The sequence below is a fragment of the Lates calcarifer genome, linkage group LG2, assembly GCF_001640805.2.
Source record: "Lates calcarifer isolate ASB-BC8 linkage group LG2, TLL_Latcal_v3, whole genome shotgun sequence".
NCBI lineage: Eukaryota > Metazoa > Chordata > Actinopteri > Centropomidae > Lates > Lates calcarifer.
In genome coordinates this window covers 14,397,996-14,420,819 of record NC_066834.1, presented here as the reverse complement: position 1 = coordinate 14,420,819, position 22,824 = coordinate 14,397,996, and the positions used below count along the sequence as shown (strand labels likewise).

The 22,824-nt window shown below is 39.7% G+C and overlaps 1 non-coding gene across 4 annotated transcripts in view; it reads right to left on the bottom strand.

Moving 5' to 3' along the window:
- The window catches only part of LOC108894321 (uncharacterized), a 51,025-nt gene that overhangs the window by 11,459 nt on the left and 16,742 nt on the right, over positions 1 to 22,824 (bottom strand). Inside the window, exons 3-5 of one of the 4 annotated variants that reach the window (XR_001962802.2) lie at positions 10,590 to 10,810; positions 10,403 to 10,451; positions 9,668 to 9,987 (exon numbers count right to left, since the gene is read on the bottom strand). This is a non-coding gene — a transcript (uncharacterized LOC108894321). Of the gene's footprint in view, positions 1 to 9,667; positions 9,988 to 10,402; positions 10,452 to 10,589; positions 10,811 to 22,824 lie in introns of those variants that run through there. The other 3 variants (XR_001962799.2, XR_001962803.2, XR_001962800.2) reach the window with 3 other exon arrangements.

The window sequence follows — 22,824 nt, the reverse complement described above, 5'->3', positions numbered from 1 at the left end:
TTGATTTTAATGCCTTGTTTTGTCAAAATGCATTAAACGGGATTCAGTGTTAAACAGTGACTGAAAGGCAGATAATTTTACAGTGAAGAAAGAAAGAGGAGGAAACAGAGCTTCAACGTGTTCAGTATATGGTTATAGTGGTTCTGTCTGAGCAGTAACAGTGTGTGTGCTGATGTAGTAAAAACCTCTAACAATGAAGATGAATCAGATTTAAAGCCTCAGTGTTTGTCCCTCCACAGTCTGCTGCCTCCATCACTCCCTGGAGGAGGAGTCAGGAGCCATCATGACAAACAAAATAATACACCCCTCCTCTACATCCTCCACCTCTTCCACTGGGACCCCAAAACAAACACGCTTTTTACCATCAAACAGCCTCAACACCACACCTCCAAAGACTCTTAATGTCAGGGTAACAAGAAATAAGAGACAACCAAGAAACCTAGAAAATACAGATTAACGTGTAACTGTTTTTTGAAATAAGTAAAGAACTGAACCCCAAAGCCAACAAGTCCTCCATCCTCAAACCCAACACGTCATCCACCCCCAAAACCAGCAAGTCCTCCATCCTCAAACCCAGCAAGTCCTCCATCCTCAAACCCAACACGTCATCCACCCCCAAAACCAGCAAGTCCTCCATCCTCAAACCCAACACGTCATCCACCCCCAAAACCAGCAAGTCCTCCATCCTCAAACCCAACACGTCATCCACCCCCAAAACCAGCAAGTCCTCCATCCTCAAACCCAACACGTCATCCACCCCCAAAACCAGCAAGTCCTCCATCCTCAAACCCAACACGTCCTCCACCCCCAAAGCCAACAAGTCCTCTTTCTCCAAACCCAGTAAGTCCTCCACCCCCAAGCCAACAAGTCCTCCACCCCCAAAACCAAAAAGTCCTCCATCCCCAAACTCAAGAAGTCCTCCATTCCCAAACCCAGCAAGTTCTCCATCCCCACATCCATAAAATAAACAAATAAAATAAAAATAAAAAAAAATTCCTGATGTTACACAGTTATGTTGAGGGTTTGGATGTATTCAGACACAAAAATGACTTAATTAGGGAAGTAAAGTGTATAACTAGTCCCAAATATAATTCATTAAAAGGCAGTGACAAACAGCTGTTCAGATATATGGAGCATAAAACCTGAATGCTGCTTCTCTGGGTTTTATTTTAATGCAGTTTTAAAATGAAAATGATCTCTGTCCAGACATATGTTTTACCACCGTATCAGAAATAATCTTTGTCCGTACTAAGGCAGTTGTATCTTTATAAAATGCAGAATTTAGCTGCGCAACAGCTGCTAGCAAAGACACTGAGGTCAGCAACACCTGTAAATTATTCTCCATGTTATATTCACCACTGGTAGTTGAGGCAGAGTTTTCAAACTAAACAGGTCCAGCAGCATTTCCAAAAGTCTCCATTTTAGGGGCTCGAAAACTCTGGAGTAGTGTAGACGCCAGGCGTAACCATAGCAACACTGATGAGCTTTAAAACTAAAACGTTGATTTTACTGACACATAATTCCTACCTTTCCCTATTCCTATATGTATTTATGTATCTTTGGCACTAATGGTCCTTCATACAGTTCAGTGTCTGTGGTCAATAAAAATCCAAAGTGCAGCAGGACCAGTAACAGTCCAAGTTTGTTCCTCTAGTAAACAACCTCAATGAGACAAACTGCTTGAGAAGCTGCTTGCTGTTAATTTATGGAGCTCAACAGATATTTAATGTAGCATGTTATGGTACTTGGGCTTTTATTACTGGACTTAATTGCTTTTTTGTCCTTTGTTTTCTTTACAGAGCAGTCAGCAGACAGTCAGCAGGGCTGCAGCACAGAGGATACAGACTACAGGAGACAATCAGGTCTGGTTTTAGTCTGGTTTGAGTTTGTCATTAATCAATCACTTCAGTGTAGAAAAATAAAAAGTCTTGCATTCAAAATTGTTACTGCAGTGTAAGTAATCAACTGTAGTGAAATGTACTCAAAAGAAAGTTAGACAAGTGCATACAAAGTCTGGGTTACAGAAGTAATTGGCCTGATTGCACTTTCAGATTCCTTCAGTGTTCATTGTTCAGGAGGTTTTTAGCAAGAGCTGAATTATCCCCACTGATCTCCTCCTCTCCAAAACAAACAGATCAAGTCATTAAAATCAGTAAAAACACTGAGTAAAACTGTTTCGAGTTAAAAACTGATGCTTCTCCGTGATGCTCTGGACATGGAGAGCGGCTGTTTGCTCAGCGTGTTTCTCTGATTACTGAAGTTCCAGACATCTGATAACAAAAAATCTTCATCTGGTTTAAGATTATAATGTTATAAAAAGTGACAGTGACTTGAAACAGTGAGAAAGTAGTCAGCTGAAATTATTTCAATACAGCTGGCGCTAATGTTAACGATAATAAACACACAGTTAACATTATGGAATGCTCTTAGTGTGTTTAGGTCTGGGAAAAGATGGTGGTTTGGGTTAAAACTGGTTGACTACACAAACAACAACATAAAAACTTAGAGGTAGACATTAACTACAACTTCCATGGTGCATTTCTGAAAGAAAGATCGAATCACAGAGCTCAAAATTCTGCTTCATGAGCTGCTAACAGCCAAGTCATAACATTCATAAATATAAATATGATGATGATCAGAAAACTGAAAACACATCTGTAGCTTGCTGTTTTGGGTCTGTATGTCAACATGTTACCATAGCAACATGTTTATGTTTGTTGATCATCTTTAACTAAAAAACTTTTACTGCAGGCCTGTTACTGGTAATAGAATAATTTCTAATCTGACATACTGTTATTTGATCCTGACTTTAAATGTGATTTTGGGATTCTGTGATGTTGTTTGATTCTGATCTTCTGATCTGTGTTTCGTCTGTTGTCAGTTTTTCATTTGCTTCATTTGCTCTCTGTGTTTCTTTATTTCATCAGGACACTCTGCTGCTTTCATCCAGACTGAAGGGAGAACAAAAGGGGGGTGGGGGGTGGTAGTGGTGGGGGGGTGTATGTGTGTGTGTCTGTGTTGTTTGTCACACTCAGCTTTAATTAAGATTAATTGTGTACCTGTGAAGAGTCCTCCGGTGGTGTTTAGCCTGGACGCTGCCGGCTAAATGCTGCCACACTGTGTGCGGCTCAACTCATCAAAATGCCGTGGGGGTGGGGTTGTGGGGTATTAACATTTTTCTTTATTATTATTTTGATTTCTGAAGCTGAAATTAACGACAGTAAACAGAATCTATAGGTTACATATTAATTAATTAGGCTGTGTTTCCATTAACATATTTTATACCCAGTTTGAAGTGGGGGGGGGGAATGGGGGGGCTTCCTCGACTGCACAAAAAAGTGTTTAAACTCTTTAAACTTGAAAAAGAGTTAGTGCGGTCAATGGGAGATGAAACGACGTTTTTCAAATAAGTTCTGATGTAGCGAACAGTGAAGTCACATGACTGATCAGCTGGTTCCTACTTCCTCTACTCTTGTTTATTACGGCCATGTGTAACATAGCCTATACCGCCACCTTGTGGCAACACTACACAGCGTAGTTTATGTGCTCCAAACTAGTTGATGGAAACACATCTAATTCACATTTTCTTTTTTTGCGACATTTCACAAGTTTGCCTCAAAATCACTTGACAGTTATATGGAAACACAGCTACTGTGGCACCAGGTAAATCCAATATTTATCAACTAATCAACTACTACATCATTGATCAATCATTTCAGTCATTCCCAAAAATCCCCAAACTCAATAATAGTACATATTACAGTATAGTATAGTATCATATATATATATATATATATATATATATATATATATATATATATATATATACATATATACATATATATATACATATACACATATACACACACACACATATATATATATATATATATATACATATATATGAGAGAGAGAGAGAGAGATAGGTATATTTACATTTACATTTTTTGTGGACAAAAATGTTTACTTGCAGAACATTTTTTTAGTCATAAAACTGTAAATTTCTTGCATCTCCTTCCACTGAGTGAGCTGTCACCGCAGCTCATTTCCCATTGAGAATAAACGGGTGGGCGATGGAACATTTCCCATGAGTCCGTCTGTCTGTCACGGATGGAGTGGCGGCTCTAAGCAGACCCGTCCCATCTTAATCTGTTCTGCATGCTAAGCAGAGCACCACCACCACCCGCTCCCAGCCCCCCCCCCCCCCCAAGATTGTTATAAATGCTGTTTATGGTCTTGCTATGACAACTGTGAAGGGCATGGCGCAGGATTTATCACAGGATTATCTCCTCAACCAATGAATAGATAGGATGGGTTGTAAATGACCCTGCAGGGTAATAAAAGGAGACGCTGCTCTGCCAAGACAATAAGAGGAGGAGGTGTTATTATTATTATTATTAATAATAATAATACCACAGATAGACAGATAGACTCACTTTAACTCAATCGTGTTTGTTTTTCTATTTTTCTTTATGTTTAGGTTTATATTTACTTTAAAGAAAACATCAGTATATGGCAGTGCGATAACAATATAACAAGACATGGTGTGGGAATTAAAAACATAGCAAAATCTAAACAGGCACTTTGTCAAGCTTTACACATAGGTCCAAGAGGGAGTACCATTTTTAAAAATATGTTTTAATCTATCGTGCACAGACTTACGGGATGTGTGCTGGATTTCACATTTTGCAGTGCCTCAAAACTATTCTAGAGGCTATAATCAAATCCACTATAATACAGAAAAGTCATATTTTCAAATAGTTGATATTAGAGATCTGTCCCAAAATAAATATAAATCAGGAGTCAAGTGGATTAATGAAGATCACAGGACTTCCATTACTTCCATGACCAAAGATGCTCTCAGTCCAGGAGAAAAAGTCCATGAGATTGAAAGTCAAGAATAAAATATGAAATAATGTAAAATGTTGTTTCATTCTGTGGAGTCTAATTGGACCATGAAAATACATATGTAATATATATTGTGGAGTAGTGTAATATTGTGTAAATTTGTGACTGGTTAAATGAGGATTTTTGTCATCAAGAAATTCACGAAAACTTGATATAAACACAGCAAAAGTCTCTTCATCCTAAAGCCTCATCAGCTGACTCATCCACAATAACAGCTGGATAATGTCTGTAGTTCTAAAACTTTATATCAGTCTGGGCTTGAAGAAAAAAATATCCAACACAGAGTCTGTGTTACAAACCAGAGATGTGAAATTTGAAAGATGTGGCTGTTATCAGGCAGGGAGCCTCTAATGAAGTCCAGTTGCATTATGGGAAATGTAGGACCCAGTGTTTTTGGAGTATCTCAGGGTATCGCTACTTCTGCTGCACAGTACAGAATCAGAGGTAGACAGGAAACAAGGGGAGAGAGAGAAAAGGGGATAGGACATGGAAAAAGGTCCAATTGGCTGAAGTGACACCAGGACTTAATGGTTATATGATCTGTGCCTTAACTGTTTGGCTGCCAGGGCGCCTCAAGCCCCACAAGTCAATCAAATTGCAATGCAAGACCAATGAAGTACACCCACCTTTAAGTCATCTACTGGATCTGTCTGAATACAAGTGATTGCAAGCCAGAGAATAATAAGAAGCCTAAACATGTGTGAAATGAACGATTGAGGATGAGGAAACTTGATTCAAAAAAAGTAAAGACCCAGTGTCAGATTTATACTATGTTGCTAATGCCAGGACTTAAAAAGGAATCCTGGAGGATAAACATCAATCCCCCCATTAAGTACAACATGGTAATCACTCTAAACATACACATAAAAGTCCTTAAGAGAAAGAGTTAAGAGTAAAATATAGTTTGTCCACCAGTGACTTAACAGCTAGAATGTTTTGTTAGCTATGTATCAGCGTCAGATTAGTTTAGCTTGATGCCTGTCAGAATCTGCTTGGTCACAGATCTGAGTAAAGTAAATAATGCACTGTCAGCATCAGGGCATCAGTGTTAATTCTCAGTATGGATTTGAAACGTTAACTGAAAAGCCTCCATACTGGAAAATAGGTCAGGAAAACACAGCGTTGTCTTCTGCCAAATGTCGAACATTTTAATGAGCCAAGAAAAGAGTCCCATGTTTGACTTGGTATCCCGAGCATATGGCGGCTGGAAGGCGTGGCCCCACAGTCCCCCAATACTAACGTCCCCCAGCCCTCAAGACCCCCGGGGTGTCAGTTTTTAGAGTTCTGCCACTACAAAGACAGCAGGACTGCCAGTCACATGTGAACCACTCTGTTAAACTGGGTTCAAGTCCACACATGCAAACACCAGAACCTGCCAACCCAGAGGACATGGAGAGACTTCAGATCTCTGTGAGACAAACTGAAACACCAGAGGATCACTGAGAGAAAATCATCTCACCACCACCTCCTCAGAATCACAGAGGCGGCCAAGATTTCACTGCTGGCAGCACTTGCTATGATTTCATCCACTTGCTATGATTTTCATTCATTCATGTTTACTCCTCTTTCTTTTTCACTGTGACAGAGAACATAGAACCTCCTCGAAGACATTCAGAACCTTCTCAACACACCTTATATCCTCCTAAAAGGTATATGTGACCTCCTAAAGCACTCAAAGACCCTCCTCAAACTTGCCTAAAAACACCTCACAGGCACCTAAAACCTCAACCGTCCCTAGAATCAAATTGTAGATGCCAAAAACCTCTCCAAACACCCATAGAAACTCACCAAAGATACCTCCAACTCCACCAAAAACACCCATTGAACCTCCAGACACCTAGAGGATGCCAAAACCTATTTGTAGACATCAAAAACCCCTTCAAACACTAGCAGAATCCACCTATTAACACCTAGACCCTTCTCCACACACCCAGAAACTTCTCAGGCACATCTAGAACCTTATTAAAAAAAAAACCTCCTCAAGTATCTATAAATGTCCTTGAACACCCAAAGAACCTACTTGCTCCAAATGCCTTGTTTAAAAACTTGTGGAAAACTCTCCATTTAAAACATACTCAATGGTCCCTGGAACGTCCTCAAGCACCACTAGAACCCCATCAAAGACATCCAAAACCACCGGGGTTATCCATTAGACCTCCTCAAAAACCCCTAGAACTTTGTTAAATCCCCCCGAAACATACCCATAATCATCAAAAACTTCTAGCATCTATAGAACCTGGAGCCCCTTCAAGGATCCCAAGAATGTTCTTAAGCACCCCTAGAACTTTGGCAAAGACATGTAGACTCTCCTCAAACATGCACAGTGGTTCCCCCGAAGACATATAACCTTGTAAAGCCTTATAAAACTAAAATACATCATAAATACCCACAGAACCTCAAAAACACAGAGAATCCCTTCAGATATTCATAGAACCTTTTTGAATTAAAAAAAAAAAAAAAAATCATCAAATACCCATAGAAGCAGACACCTGGAACCTCCCCCAGGACTCCATGAACATAATTGTAGACGTCTAAACCCCTTTTAACCTGCAGAACCACTTAAAGAACACATAGATCCTCCTCCAACAAGATATCTAAAAGCCCATAGAACCTCCTCAAAGACACATAGAATATGTTTAAACCTTAACCAAGCTTTATCAAAGACACAAGAAGCCCTGGGATCTTTTCAGTGACATGTAAAAATGTAAACTCTGATGAAAGCCAATTAAGGATATCTAAATCCTCCACAAGAACCCCGTAACTCTGATAAAGGACCCCTATTACCATCAAAAAGTCTCCTTTAACCTCCCAAAAAAGCCCTACAATCTTTATAAGGACATTTCCCCTATTTTCCTCTTTTTGTTGCATCATGAGATACAAACATATATAGTCCTTGTATAGCTTTAGCAGTAAAGTCACAGGTTTAACTCCCAACAGCACTTGCAGTGTCCATCAGCAGCTTTAGTTTCAACTCTCAGAGAGGATACAATGTTTTCATTCACTGTCAGAACATCAACAAAATACAACAAAACTGTGAGATGTAAATGGCAGATTAAACAGACAGACTGTAAAGTAGCAGCCATGGAGAGAAACAATGCAGCTGGCTCCCTGGAGACTGCAGCCTAATCCCAGCAAACGCTTAAACCCCCCATTAAATATTTAATGAGCACAAAGAGGGAACTGACTGTGTAACGTGAATAAAACAGAGACACTGAAGTTCCTCGATCACAGACGGCAGCAGTGTCCATGTTTAAAAAAGATGCTGCCAATGACGGGGAGCGGCAAAGGTGGGGCGTCCCATGAGACCAAAACCACCGGCCAAATATTCACAGTCTGACAGCAGGCAGGCAGGGGGAGCTGCAGGAGGAACATTAGGAAGTGGAATTATGTTAAGAAGTGGTGGGCATAATGTCAATTTACCAACTCCGATTTAACAATCTGGTTTTGTTCTTTCAGTCCCACTGAAACACCAACCACAACAAATCCTCCAAATTAAGTGCAGTGGTGGAAAGTAACTAAGTGCTTTTACTCAAGTACTGTTAAAGGTGACTGACTTTTTTGTGAGGATCAAACCCTGAGAAAGGAAAAAGTATTTCAAAGTTCAGTGTTACGAAGATTGAAGGAAGGAAACAAGGTAGGAACTGGGAAGTGAATCTCACATAGCATCCACAGGTTCTTCCAAGTTGACTGGCAGAACTAATGGTTTGGTAGGTAACACAATCCATTAACAGAGTGGTACAGGATGATGTATTTTTGTAGTCCAGCCCTGAAGTTAATATCACCCTGGTTCACTCCGCAAAAAGTCAATGGGATTTTTTTTTTATTGTGTTTTGGATTATTACAGAAAATAAATTGTGACCAAGTAAAGTTTCTGATCTTCACAGGTTTAGTTCATCAGATAATCTTCTGTCATTTGCTAATATGCTTACTCACTTCCTGGCTTTAAAAAATATAATTTTAAATAAAATTATCAGAAGAAAACAATTCCTGCTGCTGTGAAGACAGGAAAAGCAACAAATCTCCCCTGGCTGAGGTGGAGCAGAAGTGGAGGTTTACATGTTTTGATGTCATGGCACTTAACTCTGGGTCGTCTAGTTTAAATCCTCTGCAGCTTCATGTGGTCCATCTTACTTTGAAGCGTTCAGAGACGACGCATGCTTCCCTGTGTCACACACTGCATGCTTTATAGCCGACAGTAAAACATTTTAGTGCCACAGAAATTGGGCTGTTATTAAAATAGCGGGCTCGTATCTGTCACAGCGAGACGTACAGTTATCTTTTTGTGACGCTGAGACATATTTTATCATAATCTGCCGAGGCCGAGCGGGGCCTTGTACACATCATTGGCTTTTCCTGCTCGGTTAGATTGTGAAGGTCAGAGTTCCTGCAGCCTTTTATGGCTGTTTAACTTTTAAGAATGATTGTGAGCCAGCAGCCGAGCCGATTTATTTTCACTGCCGTCAGTCAGTCGGCCGCCAACCGAAGCGCGACTTGGTGTCATTTTCTCCACAGTCCATTGTGTTTGGTAGGAAAAGGAGGAGTCAAAGAAGAATAAAAAATAATTTTATAAGGCCATCAGTCAATCAATCCCCAAAATGTCACTCACATCCGCCATGTTTCAGGCTGAAGTAAGTTTAAATGGTAAAACTGGGGCTGGGTAATTATCTGTATTTTCATGTCATCATACTGTCATTACCACAGATCATCAACAGGATCTGATCGCCTAACCAACTCTGAGGTCATATAGAATAGAAAAGTACATAAATGAAAACAACTATATCGTGAATTTGGCTGCATTAAAACAGTAGGAATGGGCTTTTTTATCCTCAAGTATCCTCAGGTATCATATCACTACATGAATCAAACCATTTCAAATGATACCCCTAATAGCGCTCAGTAAAAGTCCACTCATTCAGTCAATGAAGAAAATACACTAATGTTACAATCCTTACAATATGTTGGGGGAAAAAAAACAAACAAACAGCAAACAAAAACACTGCAGTTCAGCTTCTGTTGTCTGTAGCTTTTCATCTTATCAACTTGCTTGCTTTCTTGCATGTTTGGACGATAAAGTTGATTCTGGTTGAACACAAAGTTGTAGCCATGGCTTTAGACAATGCTGTAAATATGGATGTGCTGCAAAGAAGCTAAAACACATAACCCAGCACAATCACCACAATTTCAAGGTGAGCACCAAGATCAGTGTCAACGATTCAGTATCAGACCAAATGTGAACAATCTTTCCTTCTGTTCCTGAGTTATGTCAGTGAATAATGGATAGAAAAGTTTTCTTGCAGAACATTATGATATCATAGTGAAATTGACCTTTGACCTTTGGGATGTAAAATGTCATCACTTCATCACTTTATCCTTTTAGTATGATGTCAGCAAAATGTATAGGACCTTATTTATTTTCTTTAAGAGTCTCCTGATGAGATATCACACATTACAAACTATTCTCTGTGGATGGTGCATAAATAATGTGAACACTTACTGAGCTGTGGCCTCCGCAGACACAGATACAAGTGTTGTGTAGTTTCGACCTGAAAGACAAAAAGGGGACATTTTCATTGTCTAATAACACTCGACAGCTTTTACACTCATGCTTGAAATTTGTTTGGAAGTCCTTGAGGGTAAAAAGCTGCCAGAGAGAAAAGACCTGTGGCTGCAAACAATCTCACCCTCCCAAAAAGCCAAGGAGAAGAATTACTCAGGCATGGAGAACAGAGAGCGTGTGTGGTCCCTTCAGTCGCCAGGCGATGTGGTGGGGAAGCTGTCAGCCGGCTGGACGGCGGCTGAATCCCAGCGAGCGGAGCAGGAGGAGGAGGAGGGCGAGGCATTCTTCAGAGCTGACACTCTCATTGAGACTTGGGGCAGCCGTGAAATAAAAGCTGCGAGGAGGCTGAAAGAAAGAAAGGACGGCTCCGGTAGTTTATTTTGTCGAAACAAAACATGAGTTCCACTTGTGGAAAAAAGTGATTGAACCGTGCTTTGTGTCGAGCTGAATGAGTGTGAGCAAATATGGCTGGAAGAGCACTGTTAGTTTTACAGATTTAAACTGTGGAGAAACCTACACTTTACTGCAGACCAGATGAGAGCAGAGAGGCCAGTGAGATAATTTCCCAACAATTAACATTTCCTTACTGACACACTTAAGAACCAACTTCACTTTAAAATGCTGAAAAAAGTTCTTAATGGAATAGGAGAGAGCAGTGAGGCTCAAATTCTGCTGCTAAACTGAATCGGAATCTGTTTAAAGGTGAAACTGTTAACTAACCTGAACTGTAGATTAACTCGAACCAAACTAGGTCAACAAACAATAATTATCTATCAATCAATGGGTCTATAAAACATTTTTTAAAAAACAGTGAAAAATGTCAGTTGTCAAGGTGACATCATCAAGTGTTTTATTGGACCAACAGTCCAAACCCAAAGATCGTCAATTTACTAAAATGTAAGTCAAGGCAAATCAACAATTTCTCACATTTGAAAACCTAAAATCCTCCAAACATTTGCCCTAAATAAATAATAGATTATGAAAATAGTTGCCAATTTATTTGCGCTCGCTTTAATAATCAATTAGTCGACTACTTGTTGCAGCTTGAAACCAAACTGCACTAAACTGAACTGTTAACTAACCCGGACTAACAGTTTTTATTTGCTAAACCAGTTTTAGCTGCTACATACTGACTACCACAAACAGACTTTGATCTGCTAAAACCTAACTGTAACCTGAACCAAATTTAATTAGTTATTAAACTAAACAAAATAAATTATTTTAGCCAATAAATTAAACCAAACAATTTTAACTGCTAAACTTGGTAAGTTAAAATCAACCAAGCTATTTTAATGGCTACTGTACTGTGAGCTAACATTGAGCAAAAGGTACTTGCTGCTAAACTGAACTCTTGGCTAACCTGAATCAAATTATTTTAGTTGCTACACTGAACCTTTAGCAAAACTGACGCAAACTGTTTTAATGCTAACTGTCAAAGGAAGCCATGAAATAAAATGGTTTTGACTGCTAAACTGAACAGTTAAGTCATGCAAAAAAAAAAACAAAAAAAAAAAAAACTGTTTAACAGTTTAGGTTCAAATAGACTAGCTTCAACAGCTAAACAGAACTAAACTTTGAACTGTTTAGTTGCTTGGCTGAATCATTAGCTAACCTGAACTAAACTATTCTAGCTATTTGACTGAAACACAAGTTAACCTGAACTAAACTGTTTAGCCACTTGACTGAGACCATAGCTAACCTGTAGTAAACTTTTAAGCTGCTTGATTGAAACATTAGTTAACCTGAATTAAACTGTTTTAGCTGTTTGATCGAAACGTTAGCTAGCCTGACCTTAAGTGTTTTGACTACTTGAAATGTTAGCTAACCTGAGCTAAACTGTTTAGCTATTTGAGTGAAATGTTAGCTAACCTGAACTTAACGGTTTTAATTATTTGACTGAAACTTTAACCAAACTGAACTAAACTATTTAGCCTAGCTTAGCACAAAGACTAGATGCAGGTAAAAACTACTGGTCTAACTCCATCTGCACATGAGAGAAGCCACCTTCCAACAGCTAGCTTACATGTTGTATGTTCTAACATATGATCTAACCAGCTAGTCAGCAGTCTGTCCTGTAGTCAGCTGGATCAGTTGACAGTTGAGCTCAAACCTGACAACAGGAGTTCAGTTCACTTTAGAGACGCTGCATGCAGTCTGTTTATTTATTAGTTTAACTTTTATAATAGATTAGCAAAGTTTTGTTCCGTTTCAGTTGGACTTTGGAATAAATTATTTTGTGTACAATGAGTCACAGCTCTGTGTTATTATCTGCCCTTTCATCCTGCTGCTCTGCTGCCACAGTGATACTTTCCCTGAGCTGAGACTTTGTCATGCAAATGCTCCCTCATAAAAAACCCTTTTAGAGACCTGATTAGGGGTTTTTACATGGCCACAGAAAGCAGGTTTCTGCAGCAGAAATCCAACTGTGTTAAGAGGTTTATTCTTAGAACTGGAGAGAGGAAGGAAAGCAGGAAGGAGAACGATTGTGATGGACATCAGAATCCTTATTTATCAAGAATTATACAAAGTTAAACAAAAATCATCACCTTATTAAACTTCTTACACTCACACAAAGCAGAAGATCTCATTCGAGAGTGACTGATATCACCATTTTACAACAATCAGAGAAAGAAAGATAAAATTAGAAAGTTATAATCTTACAAATGATGCGTATAAAGGCTGATTCTGGTTATTCTTAACTCTGTACATTTAAATCTGTCTACAGACTAAATAAATTAGGATTCAGTGTTTCTCATGGCAGCATTTATATATGCCGGGGAAATATATAATCTCCTATGTTGGCTCTTAGAAATAACTGTAATTTGGTACTTCTTAATTCAGAGTTAAGTTAGTTATGTCGAGTTTGGAAGCAGTTATTGATTTCAAGAGGAATTTCCATGCAGAAAATGTACAGTAATTCAACAATTAAAGACTTGTTCATACTTCAGTACAGTCAGAGACAATGAACAGCTGTGGACTTGGACTGTGGACACGTTTCTGTAATTACTACAACCAGGTACATACACAGACATGTTCCACAGATGTATTAGAAATATGTTATGGCAACAGTGAGACAGTAAAAAGAAGCGTGTCCATTTTACTCGTCTACAGCCATGTAGGCATGGAAACCACGTATTGGCCTTAACTCATTAAATAGTATATGGCAAATCCAAGTGATAAAAAATAATCTTCAGGCAGCAGCTCTGTGAGGTGGTGATTTGAGCCAAATGCTAACATTCTCACAGTGACTAATATGGACTGTGTCAGAAATCACTTGGGTCACTCATTTGTTACATCGTAGCAAGTTTACCCAATACAGAACTGTAAACTGAGATTTCTGACACTCATCAATTTGTGTCACCACTGACAGCTGAGGAGTCAAAAAGCGATGGTAACTGCGGAAAACTGCTTTTTAGGATTGTTAGCATCAAGTACTGCTACAATGTCAGACCCTCATTTTTTTGTTCCTTTGTAGGATTTTAGTGGGCACTGTATAAATTGTGAATACTGACACTCAAATAAAAAGGCAGATAGAAAAGAAACAATTAGAGTAATCTTGATACAGTCAGTAAACACATGGTACAGCTGAGGCTGACGGGAATGTTATTAGTTCTGCAGGTATTCGTCTGAACCAGATTTCATCCCAATCCATCCCCAATCCAAGCCCATCTCTTTGCCAAGAGTGGTCAGTAAACACACCACTGAAGTACAAAATACCTCTCGTCAGCAGTCATTTATCAGTGCCGACAACAAGCATCCAGAGCAGGTTAGAGATGTCCAAGTATTTAAACAGGTCTTGTTTCAATTACACCTTAAAAAAGACACCATAGTTAAAAAGCTACAAACACACCATGTGAATGCAAACTCAGACAATTAAAAGAGTCTCACGAGTGCATTAAGAAGAATCAGATGTGAATTAGCAGTTAAAGAGAAACACAATGGGCTGTTTTCTCTCCTCCCTCTTTCTTTTCTCTCTTCACTCTGCCTTTCAGCCTTCAAGAGCAGAAACCACCAGAGGAGTCCTTTCAGTTGTTCTTTTCTCCCTCCCCTCATCCTGTCTTTCAGGCTCAGTGGAAAGAAAAGAGGCTGAATTGGGGCCTAATCTTCTCCTTGTAGATGTGAATGTGAATGCGTGCAGCCTTGGATCGTCCTCTTCGCCTGATAAAAAGACTCCAGGTGCAGGACGGCTAGTCATAAAAAAAAAAAACAAAGTAAAGAAAGACGGAGGCCTGAGCTTTGACGGTGCATGTCTGCTCCTGGTTGCTGGGTCAAATTTACAATTCCCCTCAACCCCACCATCACCACCCACACACCTAAAACCCACCAGCCCCTAAACACCAGGTGTAGGAGGCGTCATAGAGCCACATGTCCAATCATGGTGAAGTGGGTATGGCCTGAGGTTTCAGAGGTTAAAGGTACTGTATGGAAGAATTTGAAGCAATTAATGTGTGTAAAGATTGTAACGTGACACAAAAAATTAGCCATTCCCCAACTTTCTCCATTGCTGATAACACCCTGTAAAGGACTCTGGTCGAGTTGCCTCGCCACAATAAGAGTCTTTCTTCTGTACCACTACAGCACAAGTAGTGTACTATCGTTAGTTTCAGGATGGAGCCTGCCACCATTACAAAATGACCGGCCCCCAGCACAAGAAATACTCCAACACAAATTCCAAGAACAAAAACCAGAAAATTGTATGAAGCCTCTTTGGCCAAAGATGAACTGGACCAACGTTCAAGCTTTGGGAATCAAAACTGACCCTGCGCTGGTTCTCTTCCTATTGGACAGGTCAGCTAACATCACTGCAAAGCCTGTGAAATTTACTATGATATTGTGGTTTTAGCTGGCTAATGCTTTCTAGCATTAGTGGTAGCAAACTACTGTGTTGAGTGGATAATGCCTTCTAATTCATCCAAACTACCGAAGCTGATCTATCTGATAAACCGACAAGCATAGTGTTTGATAATTATTTCATCAGCTAACAAACCAACACCAGATCCCTGCAGTGTAGATAATGGCACATTCTAGATGTACTCAGAAGTCAGAATTTCTGAATTCCTAGTCAGAAGTTTCAAATGGAATGCCCCCTTGAGGTCGGATTTCCAACACGGAAAGTCGGAGCAACCCTATCAACCCCAACTTTAGAATTCGAGATGGCTGCTACTCAGATCAATCAATAGCAGTGAACACTGCTAATTGGTTTTGTGTTTTGGTAACAGAATGACAAATAAAATGTAATCAAAGTGTTTTTTGCACAATGAAATATGCTGAGGTGTTCTTCAGGTGGAGCACAGACTTGTTCTCATGCACTGAAAGTGCAAGAACATCAAAAGCTTTTCATGCGAGTGTCCATATCTGTCTGCCTTCTCAACTGGAATGTGGTTCGACCACTGCCTTTCGCTGTAAATGGAACACACCTTAAGGTACAGCTACCTAGCTAACCTGTACTTGCTTGCTTTGTAATGTTCTGGCTGATGTTCTGACAGGATTGGTAAGAACTTTATGGATGCTTGCGCCTGCCTACTGACGAAGTGCAAGTACATATGCGAGCAACAGGACACAGGCTACAGTTCAGTTGATGGCCACAGGTGTCAGTAATAAGAAGGGTTCTCCGATTTCGCCTAGAATCTTTAAGAAGGAGGATGAGGCCAGAAAAATTTAAAAAAACTGCAGATCCTCAGTAAATCAAGATTGATGCATTTCCATTTTTGATATTTCTAAAAATCACTCAGGGATCCCATGCTCCTCTACGAGTTGGCAAATTCCTCCAGTACCTCAGGTGCATAAATACACTGATATCAAACACCAAGCTGATCACATCAAAAATACAGCTTGATAATACAGTTTCTCTACGGGGTTCACCTGGAGACACAGGAGGCAAGAGCAGGTTTGTCAGACAGTGGCTGATTGATCGCTCGCCTGTGAGAGAACTCTGACTCGTCGACCTACAGAAACAAACATCAAAGCAGGCGTGAGCTGTAATCATACCTCAAAGTAAAAAAAAAATTGCTGCTGATTGCTGCTGTCAATGATGAGCCTGACTGATGTGTCTCGCCATAATCTGATTGGACCGATGTCTCAAGACTTGAAATTTTAATTCCAGCTTTTTGTTTGAGGCGTAAAAATCAGGCAACATCACAAGAGAAGTTCACTGCCAACAGCTACATCTGCTAAAGAGGTAATATCCATCACTGACAGGGAGAAGCTGAGAGATACACAGACGTCATAGACAGTAAAGGTGAAAGGCAAATAACCACACATATTACACACAACACACAGACTGAGTTACAGAAGGTGAAGGAAACCCGTACCAAACTGTCTGAACTGCTCACTCACCTGTTAATTAACCAAATTATTGTAGATGCGAAACCAAACTGTTAGATATTGAGTGAAAAAAACTGTTCACTAAAACCTCCACAATATTTCTGGGTTTCATCCTGTGTCTACCAGTTTGAAGTTTTCACAATATGCAGTCGATTTGCATCCTAATTACACTAATAATACTGATAATCAGATTGAATGTCACCAAAACTGTCCAATCAGTGAATTGCCTGTTAATTGGTTTATTTATTAAAAGTCAATGTGAACACAAACAAAGGCAGAGCTAATGGATCACTTTTTTCCTCTTTTTCATGTGTTCATGTGTTTTGTGTTTTCATTTCATGTTTGTTTCATTTACGACCATTTGTTGCTGTCTAAACTGTTAAGGAGAAAAATATTCTCAGAACTAGAATAAACTGTAAATCCTAGAGGGGAGGTTTTACAATAAATACTATGGGTTTCTTACCTCTCCTGCACAATCTTTGTTATGTTTTGACAACACCATAACAGGAAAACACAAAGATGATGTAGGTCAGAGGTCACCAGGTAAGTTTGGCCTCACGCCTCTATGTTTCTAAGTCAGCAGATGTTTGACCAGAACATAATCAAAGGCTAATTTAAGAAATGCATTGATAAAAAACGCAAAAATGCTTTGTTACTGTTTACGTGTGACGCTGTAGCCCACAGTTACATATAACTTGGGATGAATAACTGAACTACTTCTATTTTTTTCATACCAAACATCACATGTCAGCTGCTTCAGAGGTTTGACCAGCAGCAAGAGAACAGAATATATCTTTCTTGTAATTGGACATTCACAACAAAATTGGATGCTATCCTACCAATGCAACATCTGCGTGTAAAAATATGTCTATATAATATATATTATAACAACTCTAAAAGCCCTAACTCTAGACACACATACAATACATTTCACACTCTGCTGTTTTTCATTGCACGTTCCCTTTAAAACAACAATTGGACACCACCTGTTGACACCTATGGATGTAGGTGAAACAAAAAGGTCCAGGGAATTGGATGAAATGGCCTGAAGCTCAGACTTGATGGAAACCGTGATCTCAGACCAGTGTCGCAAAAACTGAGCTCTTGGGAAACAAGCAGACAACAGCCAAACTGTGTGTTTAGGCTGCGACAGAAATAACTATAAACAAAAATGATCTGAATCCAGCTACAACAGTTAAAACAGCATTGGGTTCATGTATTTTACAGTTAAAGGCACAGTCCAACATTTATGGAAATCCTCTGGATGTCAGTGTCATCTCTGTGCATCCAGCTAGCTTAGCACAAAGACTGGAAGCAGAGGAAGCTATTAGCCTAGCTCCATCAAGAGAAGAAAAACCCTCCTGATTTACATGTGTCTTGTTGAATGTCAGAGTGAGACGTAGTTTGAGAAGCGACGGTTCCCAGAGCTTCAGTCTTTGAGCTTGGTGAGGCTAAACTCTGTCTGTGAGTCTCTGCTGAGCCTCGTCTGTCGGTTTCCCTTCGGCGCCGTCGGGCAGATCACCAAGAACACAATCTGTCACTGAGCACGACCGGCTGCCAGCGTCTGAATAAATCATCCGTCTCAGCTAGAGGTGAATCTGTTTGATTTCATGTGTGACCCAAATAACGAGGTTTTCCCCTTGTGAGAGCGTGTAAATGATGCAGTGACAGAGGATAAACCTGTGTTTCTGTGTGTCTGTCAGTCTGAAGGGGTCAACACATGATGTCTGACCTGGTTTAACATGACTCTAATACATGTCTGAGCTTTGGTCTGAACAGGTAATAATCAAATACTGTAAACAGCTTTCTATTCTGTTGCAGAATAATATCTTGATGAGCTTCCAAATCATTTCCTTAGAGAATTCATATGTTGCTTATAATTTCTTATAGTTTCCTTCAAAGGCTGAATGGCAGAGAGTTTGGTTCATGTGTGAATTTATTCGAGTTTGTAATGAAGAATTGCTATTTGAATAACTGATATCAGTATTACAGATATTGTGTCTTAATACAGTTCATATCATTTTACCCATTCATTTTCATGTGCAATATTACTTTTATATTACTTTATTCACTGCCAATGTTACTTTCTATGTCAATGAAAGTAACTCTACTAAGCTACTAATCTATTTCTATTGTTTATACACTTTACACTTATACCTTTTTTTTTGTTTTTTCACTTATATTTAACAGTCTCTATTATAGTTTTTATTCTGTTACTATATTACATTTGTCACTTTATCTTTTTTGGAGCTATGTCTGGCAAGAATTTCCCTCTGGATTAAAAACAGTACTATCTTATTTAATCTCATCTGACAAGTCATTCTACAGAAAATAGAGAAGCAGAGTTCAGTGGCTGCCTCTAAAATCTTGGAAAAACCAGAATAATATTCATCTGTAAAGTAAAAACTTCATATTTGTTGAGTTGCACCACAGACAAACAACAACCCTCTGATCTAAGTATAAATTTTAGGTTTATCCATTATTTCTTTCACCCATTTAATTTGCTTAACTGCCCAGTTTAACTAATATGATCTCAGATTAGATAAAGGTAAAAGTCTTCCAGGTCACCGTGTAGAAGTTCTCTGTCCCCACTAAAACACTGTTGTTTATTGATTTGTTTATGATGATGTGTATCAGCCGTGGTGGTCACAGGCTACTGAGAAACTCCTCCCCTACATGTCTAACAATTAGTCGGGGGTGGGGGCTGCTGCTGAGTACAGCACTGCCTGGGAACGGGGGAATAGGGGGTTTTATTGCCAATGAATTAGTGTCGTTTTCTTTTCACACACCCACTAACTAACCTCCCTCCTCCTCCCCCCTCTCTGCCCTCTAAATGGTTTGTGGTAGGCGGCTCCGCCCTCCCATAACGCACCTGTGCGTGATGATGATGAGGAGGAGGAGGAGGAGGGGGAGGAGAGGGGAGGGGTTGCTCCCTGCAGCCATCAGGTGGGTTCAACATGGCCGTAAACTGTCAGTGAACTAACGAACTCACAGAGAAACTGATTCACACATCACACACTCTCATCCTGATGTTTGACAGTCGATATATTCATACACAGAGGTTTGAGTCTGAGAGAGAAAACAGCAGCAAAAAGTGATTCAAGTTAAACAAACATTTAACTGAAATCTGGATGATAAAAAATTGACCTTAGTTTCAAAGTGGTGCGGCCAAATCAGAATAAAATGTTTGAAATGACATAAGAGGCAGCTGGGTATCTAAAGCCCTGTGCAGAGTATTGTCTATCAAATTCATGAACCTGTGGCCTGCGACACTCCGCAAATGCAGGGTACCGAGAGGAGAGCTTTCCCCTGGTCACCTGTGCTCCAGGTGTGTGAACTCAGTGGGGAGCCATTGCATAGAGCTCCACATAACTAAAAAATAAAGAAATTAGTATCTTAGCCTACTCTTTCTGGTATAAGGTGAGACTGAATCCAGCTCCAGATGTGCTACTTCACTGTCCCCAGTTATAAGACACACAAGCAGGAGTGTTGTGTCGTTACTTCTTAAAAGATTGCTGTCCTACCTTTAACCTGGCAATGGGGGTAGTCACAGAGCTGAATCAATGTCTGAATAAAAGGTAGAGTCATCATAGTTGGACAGACACCAGCAGACACTGATGAAAGCCAATCAGGAAGTGAACATGGGTGTCCAGACTAAAACACAACCCCAGAGTTTTCAAACTAAAACAGAGCCAGCAGAGTTTCCAAAAGTCTCCATTTTAGGGTCTGGAAAACTCTGTAGTAGTTTGGATGCCAGGCTTAACCACAGCAACAGTGATGCGTTATAAAGCTAAAACGTATTAGCGTGGACATAGAGGAGAACCAGGTAACAAAAGTAAGTCTCTGAGCTTGTTCAAGTGTGATATGTCTGACTGTGTCGGCAGACAGTAAACGCAACACTCAACCATTACCATAAAATATTACCCAAATATGAGTTTTATTCAGGAAACTGTTTTCAACAGCAAAACTGTAAATTCACTCAAGCAATAATTTTTTAAAAATTGTTTTGTGTGTCATAGACATAATGTATTAACAGATAATTTAGTACTTTAACACATCTTTAAGTTTGATTTGAAGCAAGAATTTAAGGAAATACAAAATGTTAATGGTCTGATCCACAAAAAAAATCAGTGCGCATTCATCGTTAGGTGCTATGTTCTAAAAATAAAATTTAAATTTAAATTCATATTTTGATATTAAGATAAAGGACATTATGTGTTTGCAGTTACATATTAACAAGGATACTGTCAGACATTCAAAAAAAAAAAAAACACGAGAATAATATGAACAACTGGCATTTCTACTGATGTGTTAGTCCCAGCTGACAGGGTCAAAAGTAACAATGTGCAACTTCCATTTAAAGTCAAATTATTCTAAACATGTTCCACGTATTTACAAAATAGCTCCTGGTGTTGATAGAGCACAAATGTAAGTTGTTGATCAGTTTCTGTCTTAAACAGAATCTTTTAAAATGACAGTCCTCTTCCCTGGCCTACAAAACAGATACACAGGTTTTAAGCTTTTAACAGTTTAACACTTAAGTGAATCAGTGTTTTCAAATGTTTGGGCCTCAGTTGTGACACAGTCTTTTTATTATCAGTGTGTATTTCTCATGCAGCAGGGTCCAGTAGTTGTTTGGCTGTTAAACAGCTCCTCTTGTATTTGGAGAATGTGTCAGGTGATAACAGACTCTGTCAGGTTTAATGACCTCTGTGTGTTTTTGCCTCCAGCTTTATTTCTCTCTCTCTCTCTCTGCATACGACTTTAATTTACGGCCCCGTTCAGGAATCTTATCTCCACCGTCCGACCATAAACTAACACCTAACAGCAACACTTCAAAGCTGCCGTGAGAGGCCGAGGTGCCAAAAACCAGCCCAGCGCTTTGAGGGGAAAAGATGTGCAGATTGATGAGGTGTCGTAGATTACTGTCGGGAGGAAAGAAACATTTAGAGAGAGAAAAGGATGGGAGCTGAATGTTCCTCCAGCTGAGGGGGAAAAAGGCCACATCAGGCCTGAGGGGGCTTGGAGGAGTTTTAACAGGAAAACCAGCTTCCACACCAGGACTGAGAGGAGGTCAATCAACACCTCAGGACAGACCAGGGTCAGGAGTTTCAGCTCAACAGGTAACTCACATCAGATAAAGAAAACACAGTGACAGACAGATATTAAGATTCTAAAACAACCACAGATCATATATTAAGTGAAAAGTGACGGGTCTTTATAAAACACTGAATTTTCCACCTGTTCAGACAGGTCTGTGCTTTTCTTCATCAGGAGGAAGAGGAGAGAGGAGGTGAGGAAGGGAGGAAAATGTGAAATGTGGTTCAATTTAAGCACAATAACTACTTGGATAGGGTTACAGAAAGATTGTGGTTTGGGTTAAAACAGTAAAACACACTAAAAGGTCTGACAAACAGGTCAAAATGTCCACTACAAATGGGGACAACAAAATGATCGTTCAAAAGGAGGTCTGAAATTCATAGAGAGCTGCAGGAATGATCCTAAAACCAGGAAGTTAGCATGTTAGCACTTCCTGTTCCCTTGTCCCAAAGTCGATGGATTTTTGTTTAAATATCTGAAATAAGGTCTGTGGTTTTAACACAACCTCAAGACATTTTCAGGTTTTATTCTACGAAACTCTGTCAGTAAATCCCCCACTCCTGATGTTTGAAGCTTTTACGTGTGAGACAATTGAGACAATTGAATTTCAGTTTCTCTCAGAAACACGACCCAGCTGTGTGTTGGATCGCTGTTAGCCTGCTGCTAATCTGTCGCTGTGGTTAACTCAGCCGCTAAAAGGTCAGAAGTTTTCTTCTGGTGTTTTTGTTAGTTCAGCTTCAGGTGCTTTATCACCACCTACTGGACTGGAGAGGGAGCGTCTTGAATCATCTGGACTTTATCTGGATACACGACACTTGAACTGATGAGTGGAAATGAAGCCTGACTAACCAAAACTAGGAGCTAAAAGAGGCTAAAAGCTCTGTAAAGCTGCAGAGATGAGACAACTTCAGATATCGATCAGTGCAACTTTAAAG